The sequence below is a fragment of the Schistocerca nitens genome, chromosome 8 (assembly GCF_023898315.1).
Source record: "Schistocerca nitens isolate TAMUIC-IGC-003100 chromosome 8, iqSchNite1.1, whole genome shotgun sequence".
Lineage (NCBI taxonomy): Eukaryota > Metazoa > Arthropoda > Insecta > Orthoptera > Acrididae > Schistocerca > Schistocerca nitens.
The window spans coordinates 78,377,769-78,399,114 of NC_064621.1; positions in this window are offsets into that span (position 1 = coordinate 78,377,769).

Below are 21,346 nucleotides of genomic sequence, written 5' to 3' on the forward strand. Positions count from 1 at the left end.
CCCAATCTGGCTTGTTCTAGTTTGAACAGACGCTTTCTATGCAGACCATATCTCACTGGTTTTGAGGAACTTCACATTCATTCTTGTCATGTCATAATTAAGCACAGTCTATGAGTGAGACAGAACTATATCGAATAATTTTGTGGAATACCTATTCATGAATAAATCTTCAAAAAGGTAACAACTTGCTCAGTAAGACAAAATATTAATATGCTCTAATGTCAAAATGGTGATGTACACAGGTGAAACAATACACCACAGCAATACACACAGCAGATGATTTATTAATTTAAAAGAAAATTACCTTGGAAACTATGTTGACATCATCTTTAGTAAAATTGCAGCAGCCAAAGCATAAAATTCCCTAAAATAAGTCATGATCAGCCTTAACTGGTGAGGAGAGGCAGAAAGAGAGTGTGTGTGTGTGTGTGTGTGTGTGTGTGTGTGTGTGTGTGTGTGTGTGTGTGTGTGTGTGTGTGTGTGTTGGGGGGGGGGGGGGAGGTTCTGTTTGTAGTTCACTCAAACATTACACAGCCCAAAGTGCTGTGACTGACCCCATCATAAGTTTACAGGATTCAGACACAATGGCGAGGAATAAGGCAAGGTATTCATCTCTGATACAAGAGCCAGTGATAATTTTATCATTGATAAGAAAACCCAAAACTATTTTACAGAGCTGAATACTGTAAATGTGACAAAGTTCCGCCCATACTAGTGAAGATGAAGTGTGAACTCTCGCTAAGCTGTTCCTAACATTTCTTTTTTCCTTTCTTATTAAAAATCAATCCCACACTTAGTAAGGTTTTCTGTGGAAGAATGACATTTGAACCATTGAAGTGCCCATCTCCATGCTTTGATGGCTGCAGCAATGAGTTCTAGCCACCATGCCACAAGTTTCTGATGACACTTCCCAAAGAAGCGGGAGACTGTCACTTGTAGTGTGTGAGATTTATTCTCACTTTTTCTTACACAATATCATCAATTCCCTTCAACTGATTAAATTCAAACATTATTTTGGTGCCAAAAATTGACCAATCAGCTTTTCTGAGAGAGAGCCACTGACGCAGTGATAATTGTGACTGTGTTAAATAAGGGAGTGACGGTTGGGATAAAATTTGTGACCACTAGGGTATCTTTGCTGAAATGAATTTTGACTCCAGTATTGGGTGGGCAATGATCAAGTTGTGTAATTAATTTTTCTATTGTTTGACCTCTTTAGACTTATTTGTAACATTCAATTTCTTTGTGGTATATTAGTTTAGTTTATCTACACCAGAAGAGTTGCTCAAATGAAATATTTCAACCTAAACCAACTTTATTGTTGGTTTATCATTATTTCTTTACCTTTAGCTTAGCTTGTTTTGCCTCTTGTTTAGCTGAAACTAGTCCTTGTCGTCAATTACAAGGAATGACTGTTTCTGTCAGTTTTATCAAATTGAGACACTATGAGTACTTACATCACCTTTTTGCACTTTGAAATCCTTTCCCTATGGTGAGTTGTGAAATTATGCTCAAACGCTAGCAATGTAGTCAGCCATTCAGTTGATAAATATGTGGAACCATTAGAAATCACAGTAATTCATTCTTCATTTGAGATTTCTTTGCAGGAGACAAACAATTTACTCTTTTACCACCCACTGAACTGTCAACCTTCTTGCTTTTGAAGGCAAGGCCAGGTACTGTGTGCCACATCTTCACTGAGACATGACGAAGCATTGAAATCAATATTAAGGGCATAGTTCTCATCGCTCCTACTTTTGCAATTATTACTGATTAATTGGTGCCTAGTTTTACACATAACCTGAAGTAAAATATTTGTAATCTGCTTTGGACTTTCTGCTAAGAAACTTACATTAAGGGCAGTTTCTCCAATGTACACAATTGTTTGAGGAGACGGAAGTATCCTTGGCTCTGCCCCTCAGTATTTAACGAAGGATGAGGCAACATGAGTGTAGTGAATGAAATGATCTTCATTAGAACTGGAGCAGATTCATTTCAAACCTTCACTGAGGTATCTGTACTTACTTTCAATAAATTGAATTTTTATACTCAAATAAGCTACATTTGCTTACAAAATACTTTACTTGATGATTGCCCTCAGCTTAAGTGTGACAGAAAAGCACCCAGTATATTACAATAACTAGTAAGCTCTTAGGGAGTAATACGCACTTCGAAAAAAAAGGTGTCACGAAATTTTAACCCAAAAGAACTAATGTTGTTTAGGTCAACAGCGCACCATTTATAAACTATGGAAACTTGCTGCCATGCACTTTGATTGACTGCGGGATTGCCCTGTTGCCGATGGTCTGGAGAATGCATAACTGTGAATGCTTTGCCTGCCAGAGATCACAACGTATCCGAGGCATCCCACACACTCGATGGTACTGTGCCAGCTTTCCACTCTGGGGGCCTTGGGGCAAATCCACCAAGGTCCCGACACATCCATTACAGTTTCATGATAAGACGTTCTGGGAACAAACCCATCAACAGCTGTTATTTCATGTACAGAAAGCCTTTTACAAATTGTGTCGGCACTGAAAAGAGCCTTTTTTGTAGCTAGGACACTGTTTACTAAAGCAGGTGCTCAAACTGGCGACCTTCTGAAGTGACACAAGCTTGGTAATGTCGAACGGTGTTTTGCTGAACTCTTTCAAAGATTCCTGGCATTGCCCTGATGTGATTGGTGGCATGCTGAATGTCATACATTAATTCCTCTTCATTTGTAGGTGGTTCACGGCCAGGTGGGTGAAATAGAACCTTGAAGAATCCCCATAGGAAAAAGTCCAGTGGCGTGAGATCTGGTCGTCAGGGCCATGTCCTACAAGCACCTCTGCCACTGAACTGGCCGTCGAAGAGTTCATTTAAATATATGCGCACAGCACAACTGTTATGTGCGGATGCCCCATCGTGCTGCAACCACATGCATAGTCAGATGTCCAGGGGAACGTCTTCCAGCAGGCTGGGTAGAGTTTCTTACTAAAAATCAAGGCAATTGGCCCCAGTAAGTTGAGGAGGTAGACGGACCGGCCAAATCAGATGGTCGCCCACAGTGACTACCTAAATGTTAAATGAAAATCGTTCCTGGTTTCCCTGCACGCATGTGACATGATGATTTCCCCTTGCCCAGTAATGAACGTTTTGAGTGTTGTAAAGGCCATCTCGACAGACAGTGCACTCGTCGGTAAACAACACAATGGCGCGGAAGTCAGGACCTCGTGCAACACTTCACAGAAACCACCGGAAAAACCCTGGCCTGTGGTCATAGTCCGCCACAGGATTTAGGTCTTTGACAGGGTGGAAACTAAATGGATGCTGGCCGTAGTTACTCAGAAACTCCCAGACTAACTGATGAGTGACCCCCAAGTTGTGTCCAACCACTCGAGGACTTGTTGTAGGTGATTCCTTGAAGTGCTTGAGAACAGTCTCTTCAAATGCAGCACCCTATCATGTTCGAAGTCTTCCAGCATCATCACGATATCCCACTAACGAGCATGTTTCACTAAGTTGCTGGTTAATTGCTATAAACGTCTGGGGGTGTGGGTGGCGTCTTGCTGCATACCGTTCCTCGTACAACTGTCTAGCTTCATGCGCATTACCACTGGCTAGTCCATAGACAAAACTCATATCTCATTGTTCCTCAAATCAATACTGTGCTGCCATGCTTACTGCATGACTAAATCACAGGTGATGTTTGTGTGCTCTGAAGCGAAGCTTATGTGTGAATGCCTCTGATGTGAGGTGGAGACAAACAACAAGCCAATTCGACGTGTGTATCACATGGTGGCACTGACGGGGCGAGGGATGTTGGTATGTGTGAACCGACAACCGTAGTACTGCCAGTCAACCGATGAACAGCAACAGGGCAATCCCACAGCCAACTGGAGCACGTGGTGCGAAGTTTCCATAGTTTAAAAAGGGCGCGTTGTCGACCTACACAACATTAGTAATTTCGGTTCCTATTGGCATCAGCTATCTAGGGTTAAAATTTTGTGACACAATTTTTCTCCATCCTGCTGAAATTATCAAGAAACTGCTTACTAGACAATGGACTTATTTTGCGAGTCATGACCATGGCAAAGAAGTCAAAACAAGATTTGAGGGATCATCATATGGACAATCTTCTGGGAGAGTATGCCAAACAGTGAGAATAGCTGCATAGTTACTTTTACATGGCACTGTGAAATATATGCTGAAGAAAACGAAGGTTTTTTAGTGAACTACTAAATGACGTACATTAAACTCAAGATATCCCAGAGATGAGAAGATTAACCTGAAATGTGTGTGCAGAATCATTGATTTTTGCCTCTTGACAATTTGTGTCCAAATCAACAATGCCATTATCTTCATCACTTAAGTCTTCACTATCACTAATAACATCAAAACTTATTTCAGCTGCCAGAAAATGATTCTTTGTAGTTGTAACTGTGTTGCTACATTCTGGTTTATTTCTTTTGGGGATTACACAATTAGTTCTTTCTTCTTCTGAACGTGGCTGATTTCCAGTACTTTTAGTATCACATTTTTCATCTATAGCATTATTAGGACCAAGTCCATGAACTGTATCTGAGAACTTATTGTTGGCAGGTAAGGGTGAAAACGCAAAATTCCTCTTTTGAGTTTTGTTTCTGAATTCCTCACAACTACTTTCTTGTGATTGGCCAGGGGGCTTTTGGAAGGAGGAACAGCTGTCTAAAATAGCTGCATGGTCATTTCCCTTCCACTGAAAATCTTGTGGTTCTCCTGATTAACAGACAGAAAACAAAAAAAAAAAAGATTAAAACTGAAGTGATTACAATGAAGTGGTCAACTTAAGGCAATTAATGTAAAACAATAAAAAATAAATAAAATAATTAATTATTGGAATTATCATATCATTTAAATATTTATGTACAAGAATTAAATGATAAACAAGCAAATCTGTGAAACTAAAACTCTTAACTGGTAATTAAGTCAGTTAAATGAGTTTAAAATGAACTAACACAACACAAATCTGGCAGAAAAAGAAAGCAAGCTTTCTCAGAATCTACATAAAGATAACCACTAACCATATAGGTAAGGTACTGAATAGACAACATGCACATACAACGAGACTGGAAATGATGTTGTGTTTTTTGGACAATGTTCTTCTTAGCTTTCAATGTTCTCCTTCTAAGCTGATGAAAAAAACAGACCCACTGACTCAAACATGCACAGCTATGTTGACCCAATTGATTACATAGCCCTAGGGCAGCAGCCCAATGGTGTGAGGAGTTCTGTTGGATGGAGAGGGTGAGAGGAGCAGTGAGGGTGAAAGGCAGTGGGAGGAAAAGGCAACAATGGAAAGAGATAGGTATGCAGAAACAGAAGACCCACCCATGAGCAGACGCGACAGGTTGTGCAATAACCAAGAAGTCAAGCCTGTTGTGCTCAGCAACATGTTCTGCTACTGGATAGTCAATTTTGCTCTTTGTTGCAGTTTTAGATTGGTTAGTACTCAAGTGTCAAGTTTACATAAAAATCTGTACCAAAGCCACAGCTGAGTTGGTATACAATATGACTGCTTTCACAGATGACCCTGTCTCTGATAGGGAAGGATATGACTGTTGGGGTGGGATACTCTACAGCTACACTCTGTGGACCACTGTTAAGAGCACTGTACCATATATACATGAGCTTTTTCCTATTCCATTCCCACGTGGAGCACAGGAAGAATGATTGTTCACAAGCATCTGTGTGTGCTGCAATAAGTTTAATCTTGTCATCACAAAACCTATGGAAGCAATCTGTAGGAGTTTGTAGTATATTTGAAAGAGCCAAAATTGATAGCAATTCTTGAAACTTTGTTAGAAGACTTTCTCAGGACTCTAAGGCTGCCAGTTCAGTTCTTTCAAAATCCATGACTCTTCTGTGGATCAAACAAACCTGTGACCATTCATAGAACAAGCCAGTGACCATTCATACTTATCTTCTCTGTATGCATTCAATATCATCTACTAGTCCTAATTGGTAAGGGTCCCACACAAGCAATATTCTAAGATGGGTTACATGATTGATTTTTAATCTGTTTCCTTTGTAAACTAATTGCATTTCCCTACTATTCTACCAAAAAACTGAAGTTAGCTACCTGCTTTACCTACAATCGGCCTTATGTCTTTTTCCCTTTCATGTCCTACCAAGTGTTACACTCGGGTATTTGTGTGAGTTTACAAATTTCAACTATGATTCACTGATATTATGTTCATCTGATACTATGTTAATTTTTTATTTTTCATTTTGTTACGTGCACAATTTTACATTCCCGACCATTTGAAGAAAGTTGTCAATCTTTGCACCACTCTGAAATCTTATCATGGCCTCAGTGAATATTTTTGCAGTTTCCTTCAAACTGTATTTCATTGTAGATAACTGCATCATTGAAAAAAGTTGAGGTTACTATTAATATCGTTTGCAAGGTCATAAATATGCAACATTGACAGCAAGAGACCCAACACACTTCCCTGGGGTACATCCAAAGTTACTTCAGTTCTATCTTTGTCATTAGTTCTCTATCCAAGATAACATGCTGCATCCTTCTTACTAAGAAATCTTCAATCCAGTCACATATTTTGCCCGATACACCATACTTGGGTTCAGAATATGTTGTAAGTTTCTGCTACAAATCAATGTTCAGGATACTGGACAGTAATTTTGTGGATCACTTCTGCTAACCTTCTTATAGACAAGTGTAACCTATGCTTTCTTCCAGCTACTGGGAATGGTTTTTTGTCTGAGAGAACTACTATAGGTTGTAGTAACAGAGGGACTAACTCAGATGAAAATTGGGCAGAATCTGACAGGTACTCCATCGAGCCCTGGAGCTTTGTTCAAATTTAATGATTTCAGCTGTTTCTCAATGTCACTGAAACTAATACTATTTCACTCATCTCTTCAGTGGTATAAAGATTTAACTGGTGCAATACTCCTGTGTTTGCTTATGTAAAGGAACATTTGAAATCAGACTTAAGAATTTTTGCTTTTGCATTACTACTCTCAATTTCAGTTCTCGTCTAGCCCGCGAGTGACTGGATGCTAACTTTCATGCTACTAAAAGCCCTTACCTATGAGTGTTGCTCACTTAACTGCCAAACACATTTCATTTAGCATCTCTATCTGCAGCCCTATGATTTCTTTTACACACATTATCCAGTAGTCTGTTTCTTTAGAAGATTCTTAACAGTGTATACCAAGAGAATCTCTCCCATCATGAACTGTTATACTGGGTATTTAAAAGAATAGTTGCCTATACACTGGAAAGTTAAACTTGAGCCATAATTCCTCTACATGTCCTTGTACTGTGCTGAAAGTTTCCAGTTTCTTACTGAGATATGACACTAGTGCCTCTCCATAGGCTGAACATAGAGGAAAAGATAGATTGCTACGTATCGTAAAAATGACATGTTAAGTTGCAGACAGGCACAATTAAAAGATATGTAACTTGAAGGGGCATCACTGCTGTCTGCTGCAGTGGGACATTAAGCAGAATCAGCGCCAATGATATTCATCATTTTAGGGGACTATTAAACGAAGGTAGACGCTGAGCTAAAAATGTGGTTAAGTTGTTTTAGTTCAGAGTAACAATGGGAGCATTCCACAGCAACTGGTTCACTTGAGTGGTTCAAGGATTAGGGCCATATGTGGATATGCAACAGGAGATATACTTGTAGACTAGGTTTGCAATGGAGTGACTGAAGGTTCTGCCAGCATACCATAGGTGCGCATTGCCTGTCACTCCAGGTATGACATCAACATGTGGTCATGGTCTATTGGATGGGATGGCTGCTAACAGAATAAAGTACTGTTGATGGTTTGTAGTCTCAATGACAGAGGTTCTCACAGAGCCATCAGAGAGATGGAGATTATTGTCCAGTACGGTGGCACGCCAAGTTAAAGAGGACCATGTGAACGGAAGAGGAGTCTGGATGCTGTGGAAGAATGAGGATATAGTGTCTTGGCCCAGATCCAGATCAGATCATAATGATATCATCAACAAACACAAACATGGCAAGGGCATAGGATCTTTGGGTGGCTAGTAAGGCTTCCTTTAATGACCCATAAACAGACTGGTATGTTTTAGACTGGTAGCACTTTAACTTTTCTGCAGTTTCCTTAAATTACACTGACTGACCACATTAAGCGTGCTGTCAAAGAGTGGTACATGCTTTAGTGGCAGCTTCTCAACTACCAAAAGTACTGCATGTCAAAGCATATCAACAATGATCTGAGCATTTTACAAGTAATATAGTATCAAATGTTACTGAGTGGTAGATTTTGATTTCTCAGGTATGTGCTTTTGAACAAAGGGCCTATACACTGAAGTGACAAAAGTAATGGGATAGCAATATGCACAAATACAGATGGCAGTAGTGTTGTGTACAAAAGGTATAAAAGGACAGTGCACTGGTGAAGCTGCCGCTGAACTCAGATGATTTATGTCAAAAGGTGTCCAATGAGATCAGGGCTGCAGGAGATGAATTAACAGACTTTAGATGTGGAGTGGTAGTTGGAGCTAGACACACGGGATACTCCATTTTGATAATAATTACATAATTCAATTTTCTGAGATCCACAGTGTCGAGACTGTGCTGAGAATACAGAATTTCAGGCATTACCTCTCACCGAGCACAATGCACTGGCCAACTGCCTTCACTTAAAAACTGAGAGCAGTAATGTTTGCAGAGAGCTGTCAGTGCCAACAGACAAGTGACACTGTGAGAAATTACCACAGAAATGAATGTGGGATGTACGATAAACATACGCATTAGGACGGTGTACCAAATTTGGCATTAATGAGCTCTCACAGCAGATGACCAACACGAGTGGCTTTGCTAATGTCACAAAATGGGGCTTGTGAAGACACTGGTTGGACCCTAAATGACTGGAAAACTGTCGCATAATCAGCCGATGCCCAATTTCAGTTGGTACAAACTGATGGCAGTATTCGAGTGTGGTGCAGATCCCATGAAATTGTGGACCTGAGTCATCAACGAGGCACTGTGCAAGCTGGTAGTGGCTCCATAATGATGTGGGCTGTGTTTACATGGAACGTACAGGGGCCTCTGGCCCAACTGAATCGATCATTGGCTGGAAACGGTTATGTTCGGCTACTTGGAGAACATTTGCAGCCATTAATGGGCTTCATGTTCCCAAACAACAATGGAATTTTTATGGATGGCAATGCATCATGTCACTGGGCCACAATCATTTGTGATCGGTCTGAAGAAGATTCTGTACAATTCGAGCAAACGATCTGGCCACACAGATCGCCCAACACAAATCCCATTGAACATTTATGGGACATAATTGAGAGGTCAGTTCGTTTACAAAACCCAGCACCGGCAACATTTTCACAATTATGGATGGCTATAGCAGCAGCATACTTCAACATTTCTGCAGGGGACTTCCAATGACTTCTCGAGTCCATGTCACATTGAGCTACTGCATTACACATGGAAAAAGGAGGTCTGACACAACAGTAGAAGGTCTCCTAAGTCTTTTGTCACCACAGTGTATTTTAGTTATTGTGCTGTTTCTGTGACCCTTATCTTCCATCCTACAACTCTTTATTTACACAATCCCTTCAACAACAAGTTTCTTAAACAAGGCATGTAGTTACATGTACCCAACCATTTTCTCTTTTCTAGTTAGCAAGAAATATGACAAGTAAAGAACTTTATGACTTAGTCCGTTATTCAATCAGCCTCCTGATTTTCGATAAACTCCCTTGGAACACCAAAATTTACAGGGTGTAATAATTATTTTCTGAATTTCCATCATACATGCTGTGCTCCAAACAGACTTTCATTAATCTTTGTCTGATCTCTGCATATGGGGAAGCATTTAAATGGTGTTCCAATTTTATCTTATGGGACCAAATTGCTTAGGTTGTCGGTCCCTATGGTGTTCCATAATTCTACATAATTTCATCAGCAATATTTATCCACAATTTTGTATGCCTGTCTAACGATCATCCTGAAACATTAAGGAACAAGAATTGAAAGAATTACCATCCTTTCTCATCATTTATCTTTGGACAGCTGAGTAAAGGACTCTGAAGTGACTGTGGGGCAATGAATGAGACAACTCAATTATTGAAACACTGACAAGTAAAGACTCATACATACAACAAAATATCATGTAAAACTATAACAATGAAAATAATCATTTTTTGAAAATAAATTTCGTCTTTTCTCCTCATCCCGGCCAGTAAGTCTCCCCTGACCTGGGGTTCTGGCTGATTTTTCTGAACTCTTTTCCTAATCCTCACCAGTTCTTTTTCCTTCATTCTTCTGCCTAAAGCTTGCCTACGTAATACCTTTCTTACGTGTGTTCCCCTGCCGCCGCTCAGTGACAAGATTTTTTTATCCATCCATTTATATTATGTATAATTATAAGTATCAGTACATGACACAACCATACTGTAATGCCTTCAGTAAATTTTGTGTGTCACTGAATTAAAAGCAGCTCCATTGCAGCCATACGCAAGGCAAGCAGTCGAGCACAGAAGGGGTGACATGTAATTCCACAAGCGAGTCTGTCTGTACACTGTGGTGAAAGGCCACACAACTACAAACCAGCCTGCAGAATATTCCCACAGCACTGAGACACTGAGATGTTGATATGTATGTGCCTGGGAACAAGGCAACGGCACAACGAGAGTGTTACTAATCGCCATAAATACTCTCTGTTTCTATCTCAATTATGCACAGTCTGGCAGCACCTTCCACGACATCAGCTCCGTGCAATTCTCCATCATATTACAGGCCAGCCAGCAGCCGATACCAATCTGGGCAGCCACCTCCACCAGACCAACTCACGGTTTTATGTCTGCACCTGTAGACTCTGAATGACACAACAGATGAGCCACCCCTAGGCTCTGAGCTCCGATGCATCACCAGACTTCTGCCTTGGAGGGCAGCAGTTTGCAACCATGGAGGTATGGCAGCGACCATTACACACCAGGGTGAGTCTCTAAACCAGTAGCAGTGGCTGCCTATGAGAATTCAGTGGTTTATGCATCACTGGCACTGCTCACTAAGGGTCACATAATGCTAACTTAGCCACGCACTGCCAAGTGAGGTAAACAGTGTCAGCAACATGAGACAAGGACATCAAACAGCCATCCTGACCCCGTGACCCTCTGACGTCCATGGCACTGCCAGTAGACCACACACCTGAAGAGGGTAAATCTGGGAGCATCACAGCACTTTGACACTGCAGCTCGTGGTTAAATAAAATATGTTGTATCTTGCAGCAAAGTTTTCCTAGTCGATCTTGGCCAGCACTATCATCTCCAGGTACTATGTGCAATATGATTTAGGTGTTATTATTTACTGGACATTAGAATGTTTGTTGGGGGGGGGGAGGGGAGGGGGGGGGGAAGAATGATTTCATAAATGTTTGAAGGGATAATGCAATAATCATTAAAAATGGAGTAGCACATCTCAGTGCACGTAACTAATCACTTGGCTTCATGAATTGTAATTTATTCTTTGTGTGTGTGTGTGTGTGTGTGTGTGTGTGTGTGTGTGTGTGTGTGTGTGACTGGTTAAGTAATAACTTGAGGGCATTAAATATTTATTTTCTTTCAACAACCATTTGTTCATGTGAACAACACTACACGCTTGCATCACACGGAATATTACAGATTTATGTGGCAAACTGATCAGTTGTTTCTTTTGTACCTAACACAAAGATAATAAAACCAATTCCAGCAAAGAGGTAAAAGAAAATATGGACCACTACGGGATTATTATCTGTGTGGTCATCATAAATAGTTCTGGAGCTAACACTTGGATAAAATTCAATAAGTTAAAATACACACATCATCCCAGTTTCTCAAACTCGTGAACATTAACATTGACTGTGGATATTGTATCACAGACACAGTCCCTTTGACGGTTCAGAGATGTCACTAAACCCACTCAAAGATGTAAACAACCATGCATGAGCAGCACCTATTAGATGGAGGAGGCCAGACAGCTGATCAGTTCCAGACATTCCACCACGAAGTAGGTACATGGCCTGTGCTGTCGGTAGTTCAACCAACTACTACTACTACTACTACTACTACTACTACTATTTTTCTTGAATCATACTGTAAGAGACAAACAACATCATTGAACCAAAGTTCATTATCCTTCTGCCTAGAAGTGAACAACAGATAATAACATAGACACAAACATAGAAACAAGCAACGTACTGATATAAGCAGCTGCTGAACACAATATGAAGATGAATGCCTGCTGCAATGTGCTTATAAAGAGAAGTGCTCCAGTATATGATGTGGCAGATGCCACGGCATGTGCACAAGTCACACGGCCTACTGCAGACGGCCTCTGGTGGCCAGTCGATGCAGATGCCACTGGCGAAAAATTCAAAGTATAGCGTGCCAGGGGCCTGGTGCCACAGCATGTACCCAAGTACTATATCCAGAGTTCTACCAGGCTTTCTCCATGGGGAGAGAGCATTCCAATGATGTGGGCAACTCTTGAAATATCCACGGCCTCTGTGACAGACACCATGAATGTGACACGGAAGGAGATTTAGGGCTGGAACCAGTGAGTACAGGTGCTGAAATGGTACAGCTGCGGACACGTGTGGCATCTGCTCCCCTGTGAAGTCCCATAAGAGAGAAACGGTAACACAAGTATTGGTAGCATCTCGATGTCCAGTTCTCGACATGCTGGAACTGTGCCTATGGTGCAGGTGCTGGCATCTCATTTGGGGGCACCAGTGTCGAGGGGCCTGAAGACACTGGCTCAGTTGGTACCAATGGCAGTAAAGCACTGCGGAAAGGCCTGGCAGCAGGCATCAGGGCAGCTGGATCCTGGAGGAAAATCAGGAGGTGGCAACATCCACACGGAGGGTGGGTTCACCCCTGCAGCAGGGATGCTCTATGAGGCTAGGACAGGTGCTGATGGCAGAGGCAGCAAGTACTGTTAAGCAGTACTGGTATTGGTGCCACATTGTCAGCCTGCCACTGGTGTGCACAATATAGTGGCAGTGGCCTCGGCAGCTGTGGACCGTGGCCAGAATCCACTTCGGTCTGCAGCCAAACACCAAAGCCCAGTCCGTGGAGCCAGTAGCAGAGCACAGAGAGAGCTGTGCCTTCGGGTTATGGCCGAGTGGCACAGGCAGATGCAATAGGGTGCATTCCTGGCAACTACGGACCATCTCGGTTGGAATCCAATCCCTGTAGGAACTTGAAAAGCATATCAAGGTCTTGTCTATGTAGGAGGCCACCACAAGGTACTTTTTCAGTTGTATGTTGAAATGTGTGGACAAGACATCGCATCTCACCATTACACCACACTGTGGACCATCATCTGTCATGCATTTTCGAGACAGCCTGAATCATAGCTGCGGCTGATGTCTGAGGGCAGTGAATAACATATGGAAATTTATAAAAAGCATGGACAACCAAAAACCTGGAAAAATTTAGGATGGGTCTCATGAAGTCAATATGGACACAATCTCACATACTCTGTAGCACAGACAACAAAGAGAGTGTCACTCACAGCGCTGTCTATTGTGTAGCAACAAGATGTACAATGTCAGCATCGATTCCCCATCAAAAAACACAATAACCTGGTACCCAAGAACCCTCAATGGCCCCGATATAGGAGCTGAAGCACATTCTGCTGTAAGGCAGCCAGAATCACAACCGTAGACAACAACTCATTTGTAACTAAAAAGACACAACCGTCAAACACTGAAAGGTTGTGACATAAGGCAAAACAGTTACGTAAAGAATCAGAAGTTGTACCCAGAGGCCTGTCCGGCCAGCTGTGCTGAATGAGGTGAACAACTTGATGCAAGACCATATCAGCAGTGACAACAGCTGCGATCCAGGAGCCTGTAGTAGGAAACCCTTCCAATGTACATTGCACCTCAACATCAAAGTGAAAACAAAGGAGTTCACCCTAATAAAAAATAGGATCTGGACACAGTGGAAGGCAAAACAGCGCATCGGTGTCAGTTTGTTGCACAGTAGGCCGAAAATGAATTTCATGCTTGTAGCGAGTCAGAAACGAGACCTACCAATGAAGGCAATGGGCTGCTTTGTCAGGCAACAATGCAGAAGGGTTAAACAATGAAACCGAGGGCTTGTTGTCAGTGAAGAGGAAGAACTTACCAGGAAAGTACTTGGGCTCGAACAAACAGAGCTGTATGAACGTTTGGTTACAGGACCATTACGTACCTCTGAATGTGCTGGTGGGTGTCAGTTTTCTGCAAAACTCTGCAGTCATGCTCTAGATATCACTGTAGATGTAATTGTAGACGCCATACGCCATCTTTTCAGAAGCTTTTCGTATGTGTTGAAACCTCTTACGTAATAATCATCGTACATGTTCTCCAGTGTGTTGTCATCAAACGCCATGATGATACTTGCAACTTTAACCTTCATCTTGGGAGACAGTTGGTATTCACTGTCACTGCTTCCAGCGCCTCTTCCCGCACTTGCAGTAGCACTACTGTTTGCAATGAGTTGTTCGTCATTATCGTCCCTATCACCATCACTACGTGTTAGTGTTACAACAGTATCTATTTCTAACTTATGCTCATATTTCTGCACTATAACAGATACCAGAAAACATGCGAATGATTCATCTTCTACACCAATACCATCTTCACAAAGGAGGGTTCTTCGTAACTTCATCTCAACCAATCGCAATACATTAGCAGGATTGATTACCAATCGCCGAGCCATCTGACGCTTCAATACACAAAAAATGTCACAAAACGCAACTTCAGAGGCACACTGCACTGTCCCTACTGGTCTTGACTGGCTTACCAGCAGGTCAGTGTGCAATGTGGCATGGCATATGCAGAGGCCTCTAACGGACGACTGCAGAGTTTTGCAGATGCGGGAGTATCACTAGTGCAATAAGAGACCTTTACATTATTTCTCGGCCGGCCGGAGTGGCCGAGCGGTTCTAGGCGCTACAGTCTGGAACCGCGCTACCGCTACGGTCGCAGGTTCGAATCCTGCCTCGGGCATGGATGTGTGTGATGTCCTTAGGTTAGTTAGGTTTAAGTAGTTCTAAGTTCTAGGGGACTGATGACCTCAGAAGTTAAGTCCCATAGTGCTCAGAGCCATTATTTCTCACGTGAGTTTGATATATTTGTGTTTGTTCGAGCCCAAGTACTTTCCTGGTTAGATCCATACAACACAACATGAAACTTTTTGAGTGTATAGAGTACAAGTGCTTCCTCCTCAACTCAGGAGTTGCACTGCTGAGCGAAGTTGAATATTTATGGCAAATTAGCTATTGGACGTTTGGAACCATCCTCACCTTGAAGAAGTCCGTAATGGAGGTCTCCGTAGCCAAAATGTCATCATAGTGCATGTAGAGTTCTGTCACTGCACCTCAACTCCATGCCACGGTCTAAGTCACAAATTTCAGTTTGTTACCAATTCTCATCACAATTCGTATGACAATTGTACAGTCCTTGCCACCATCATTAAGTTGGCTCCTGAAACAGAGATTCCAAATGTAATGTAGATTTCTAAAGCGTGAACACATGATCCCAGGTCGATGTCCACTGATAACAAAGGTTCTTGTGAAGAGAGACAAGAACTCTGAAAACAGAGAGTCTAACTGCAAGTAAGGAACGTGTTCGGGAACAAGGTACACCATATGTGAAACAGAAAAATCAAAGGTACTGAAAGCATCTAGACCAAACAAATGTGCAGTACAAGCATAGTGTCTTCCAAAAATCAAGGAACAAGTCACAGACAATACATAGTGGGAGCCATAAATAGCTCAAAAAGTGGAATGTACTGCTCGTTTTAGGTTGCCAAATGTCAAGTAACTGGAGACAACACTGGAGACACAATTAACATCAACAGGAGGGGGCTAGGAATGATAAACAGACACTAGATGCCCTTTTTTCCTTCACTTGTTGCCAAGTCACCAAGTGCTTAAGGAACATGGCCTTACCATGTTGCACAAAAGAAAATGTGCAAGATAGGAGCACGAGGTGCTGCTGTTGCTGTGGTGGTTGTTTGGCGTGTCACTGTCCAGTGTGACATGGAGGCTGCATTTGTACAGCTGTCACATCATCCTCCCCGAGAACTGACCAGCACCCAACAACCAGGAACAGGATCCACCACAGCGAGTCTCAATCTGATAACTAGCAGCACAAGATACATATGTTGGAACTTAAACAGTGGCAACACTGCTGTGGAGACACTATGCAATGGAATCTACTATTGTTGCTGACAGCACACGTTGTTGACATACCTACCTTACCTCCAACCAAATGGACTCGCCCATCCCACGTCACCGGCAAGGGCAGTCGAGAGAAACACAATCACTTCTGAGTGAGCGGTCTAATGTAACGGTGCCACTATGTTTTCGAAACAGGAACAACGGAGTTGGATCAAGATTGAATGTGGCAGAGGTTGTACAGTATGACAGTGTCATCAAGGTCTTCAAGTGGCATGTGGGGAATCGGTATCGCTGTACAGAACAGTGGCACATTGGGTAAAAGCCTTCAACGAAGGTTGGCAAACTGTGGCAGACACGCATCAGGTAGGCCGTCCTAGCATCCCTGAAGAAGTAGTGCACGCTGTTGCCATGTTAGTGGGCAGTGATCAGTGCCATACCCGTGAAACCGGATTAGCGCATACGACTGTGCTTTGCATCCTGAAGGAACGCCTTTGCATATGAAAAATCGCATTACGATGGGTTACACATGACTTGACGGGCATACAGAAATGGATGCATTACGACACAGTTCAGACATACTTGGACTGCTATGAGTGCAAAGGAGAGCTTTCTTACGCCATATCGTAACACTGGATGAGACATGGGCCACATCATATGAGCCAAAACTGAAACTCCAATCCAGTGAATGGTATCATTATAGGTCACCGCAAAAGTCGAAAGTGCATCAGAGCCCCAGTATGGTGAAAGTTATGGTGATTCTTGTGTATGACTGTTATGGCATTATCCTAATGCATTACATTATTCCATGGCAGACAGTCAATGCACAGTATTACTGTTCATTTTTGGAGCATCTTCTGTGACTAGCTTTGTGAAAGAAGTGACGACACTTTTTGGGCAACCCACCCATCATTTTGCAAGACAATGTGTGGGCACATACGGCGCAAGCTGTGTCTGCTCTGTTCGGTCGATGGGACTGGGAAGTACTGTACCATCCACCATACTCCCCAGACTTCATCCTTGTGACTTTGCCATGAAGTGGTTCCTTCATCTTTGGAACAGTTCTGAAGCGAATGATTTGATTCCGGAGTATGACAGGCAGTAGATCACTCCATTCACACCATCAACAGAACACGCTCTGCTAATGGTATACTATGCCTTCCACATCACTGGCAATGGGGTCTACACAATGCTGGTGACTGTTTGAAGGACAGTAACAGGAGCTAACATGTAACTCTTTTGTACCAGTTGTGAGTAAATAGTTGCCACTATTTAAGTTCCAACCCTTGTACCTCGAAAGATTGAACAATATTTAACACTTTGCTCAAAGATGGGTTTTCAAATTGTAGTGCGCACTGACTTTTCATGAGCCAACCAAATGATTGTGCCATGATCCATAGAACCGACATAGGAATCATGATGAGAATTGGTAACAATCTGACATTTGTGACTTAGACCGTGGTGTGGAGTTCTGCAACATCGGCCCTGTAGGACTGGGGAACAATGACAGAACTCTACATGCAATGAAACATGAACATTTAATGATGATAATTTGACAACAACTTAAACACTTCGTCAAATGAAAGTGACGCAATTTTCATTTTGAGAAATATGGGTGGTGCTCTTCCTTTGTCACACATTAAAAATTCCAATTTATCCATAATTTTTTGTATTTTAAATCTTTCAGGAATGCTTAGTAGAATAAATTCACATTCTCACTGAAAAGAACACTGGAGGGTGTGATTTTCATTAAATTGAACAAAGGTGAGTCCAGGTGAGAATACCAATAACTATGAAAAGGATACATTGCTACTCAATGTGTCATCTTTATGGTGAGTAGCACTCTTACCCATTTCATTAAATTGAGTGTTTAATTTGTAAAAGTGAATTACCATTTACTGTGGATGCGGTGTGAGAGTGATGACCTTGCTGTGTTGGGATACTATTATACACTGAGTCCAGCATGTATTGTATAATGCAGTGTTCTATAATTTATATGACAGCTGGCAAGTTTTGTGTTGCAATCATTCTCTTAGAAAACTTTTGTCATGGATGAAATAATCTTCCTGCAGATGTTTCCTGACTCATTACATAGCCAATATATTTCTATTGTCGGCAATGTATAATACTGCTTGTAATCCTGTTAAGTCATAGTAGAAGTTGATAGCGTGGCATCAGAGTCCAGATGGGTGGGGGGGATTAACAAACAGTTCTAATGTTTGCATTTACAATGTTAAGAATTGGCCTTCACATGAAAAAAGAAATGAGATGTAATAACAAACCCAAGCTGTGTTTCTGTAAACATTCTATTAACTTTTGACAGCCACTGTAATGTGAATTTTTAGTTCAGTGACTATAGTAAGAAATTTCTAATAATGGTCATCAATAGGTATTTGCTTATAAGATTAATAGAGAGTGTTTTAAATCTTGAAATAGTCACAAACATAGTGCAAGCAAATTGCTAGTAGGTGGAAAAGATGCAGAAAGAAAAATGAAATATTGTTGTCACTGTTGCAATAGCAGCCATTAATATTCTTATTATTATTCATGAAATACTACTTAGCATGCACAAAAAAGGAAAGGACAAATGGCTTCCACTGCAATGATAAAGCAAAATTTTCTCTCCACATCTTTTCCACATACTAGTAAATTACTTGCACTCTGGTGGTGACTATTTCAAGATTTAAAACACTCTCCATTGATCTTGTAAGCAAATACCCATTTATCACCATTACAAGAAATTCCTTGTTGTCACTGAACTTAAAATTCACATTACAGTGGCTGCCAAAAGTTAAGAGAGCAACTGCAGAAATACTGCTCAGATTTATTAAAGGATCTCACTAACATTGTAAATGCAAACATTACAACTATTTGTTTAAACCCCATGCCCCCTGGACTGTGATTCTACACAATCAACTTGTCGTATGACTAAACAGGATTACATGCAGTATCACACATCACCGACAACAGAAATATACTGGTTATTTAGTTGGTCAGGGAACATCTACAGAAAGATTGTTCATTCATGACAAAAGAAAATAAATGCAACACAAAACTTGCCATCCGTAATATCCTTTATAGAACACTGCATTACACAATACATGTTGGACTCAGCATATAGTTGCATGCCAAGAAAGCAAGATCATCACACTCACATCATCACATCCAAAGTAAATGGTAATTCAGTTTTACAAATGAAACACTCAATTTAATGAAAAGGATAAGAGTGCTACTCATCGTAAAGATAACACATTGAGTAGCAATCTGTCCTTCTCATAACTGCTGATATCACAACTTGGACTTTCCTTTGTTCAGTTTAATGAAATGTACATCCTCCAATGGTTGTTGCAATGAAAAATGTGAAACTTTGTATTAACTCCTGCATCTGTATATCATTCCTTTCCTGTTCCTTTACCCAGTCCCAGCCTGCCTTATCCTCCTGGTGTAGAAACAACTAAAAACATCAAAACCTAAATTTTCAACATTTCCTTTTCCATTAATGTGTGTCAGATATACACCACTCATTCTCGATTCCAAATTTGTTGAACCCTTATTCTCCCTGAAATGGTGTTAATATTAAATTTTGACAATATTTTGAATTAAATTATAGACTATATAACAAAATGGGTAAAAAAAACCAGTTTGTGAAAAAAATGATTGCTTCTATGTCTAATGATTTGGTATAAGCTCATAATGACTCCACATTTCCAATTTTTCAATGGAAACAAAGGATGCCCAAATGCAAGATAAAATGCTGTATATGTCGAGCTATTTTCAAGGCCACACTCACAGTTCAGAAATCCCATGAAATCACCAAATTCAGAAAAGAATAAATCCTCAGTATAAATATGTTACAACACCTCTACCACATTCCTTTCGTTTTGTCAGTGCACAATAATGTTGTGCTATATTATATTAACTAGCTAAGTGCCCACTGCTTCACTCGTGTAGACTGTATGGCCTGCAGAGATCAAATTTTTATGCTGTTCACAAATTGCAACACCTTCTACACTTTTCACACTAATTAAGGCCACATAAGTGTGGCCTTTTCTGAATGTACTTCTGACCAAAAAAAGCAATTTTGGAAGCTAGAGTCCAAAGTATTCATTACTCATGTCTTTGGCATTTCTTAAGGAGATATTTCTACAGCAACTTTCATTCCCTAATAAATATTTCTTTATATCTAACCAAAAAGTGAAATACCAATTTTTGTAAATTTAGCTTTAATATTTTTTTAATGTAACGACATATTTTCTTAAAAATTTTTGTCCCCATTTTGTATTCTCTTAGACACTGAAGTTCCAGAAACACTGAAACCTCTATTATTATTATTATTATTATTATTTCTAACTGATAAGTCAAATACCAATTGTTATAGTTAAAGCCTTAAAAATCCTTTAGCAGTTCTTTAGTAATTACTTAATTTTCATAAACTTTTCACCCACTATTATACGCCCTTATTTGTTGAAGTTACAAAACATGTGCTGAAACACATATTTTTATTTTCTGAAAGAAAACAAATACCACTTTTTGCAGTTCTAGCTTCAAAATTACCTTCACAGCAACATATTTTCAAAAAGCCATTTATCCCCAGTTTCACCCCCTTAGGAGTGGAATTTCAAACAATCCTTTCTTAAATGATGCCTACAGTGTAAAATCCACACCCTCTCCAAACTTCAAGTTTCTGTCCTTAGCAGTTTGGGTGGGCAATGATAAATCAGTGAATCCGTCTGACCTTATTTCACCCTCTTATGGGCTTAATTTCCAAAAACGTGAAACATGTATTTTTAATCTCTAACCAAAAAACCAAACACCAAATTTCAAAGATTTACCTTTAAAAATGCTTTTGCAATGAAATATTTTCATAAATGTCCCCCCCCCCCCATTTCACCCCCTTAGGGGCTGCATTTCCAAACACAGTGATTTGAATATCTTTTATTCCTAACAGAGAAACTTAATACAAATTTTCGTACATTTAGCTTCAAAAACGCTTGCACAGTGAAATATTTCCAGAAAAACTTTCATTCCCTGTTTCACCCTATAGGGGTTGAATTTCCAAAAAACAGTGAAACACTTTTTTTTAATTTCCAACTGAGAAGCCAAATTTAGATATTCACAGATTTAGCTTTGAAAATTATTTCATAATAAAATATTTT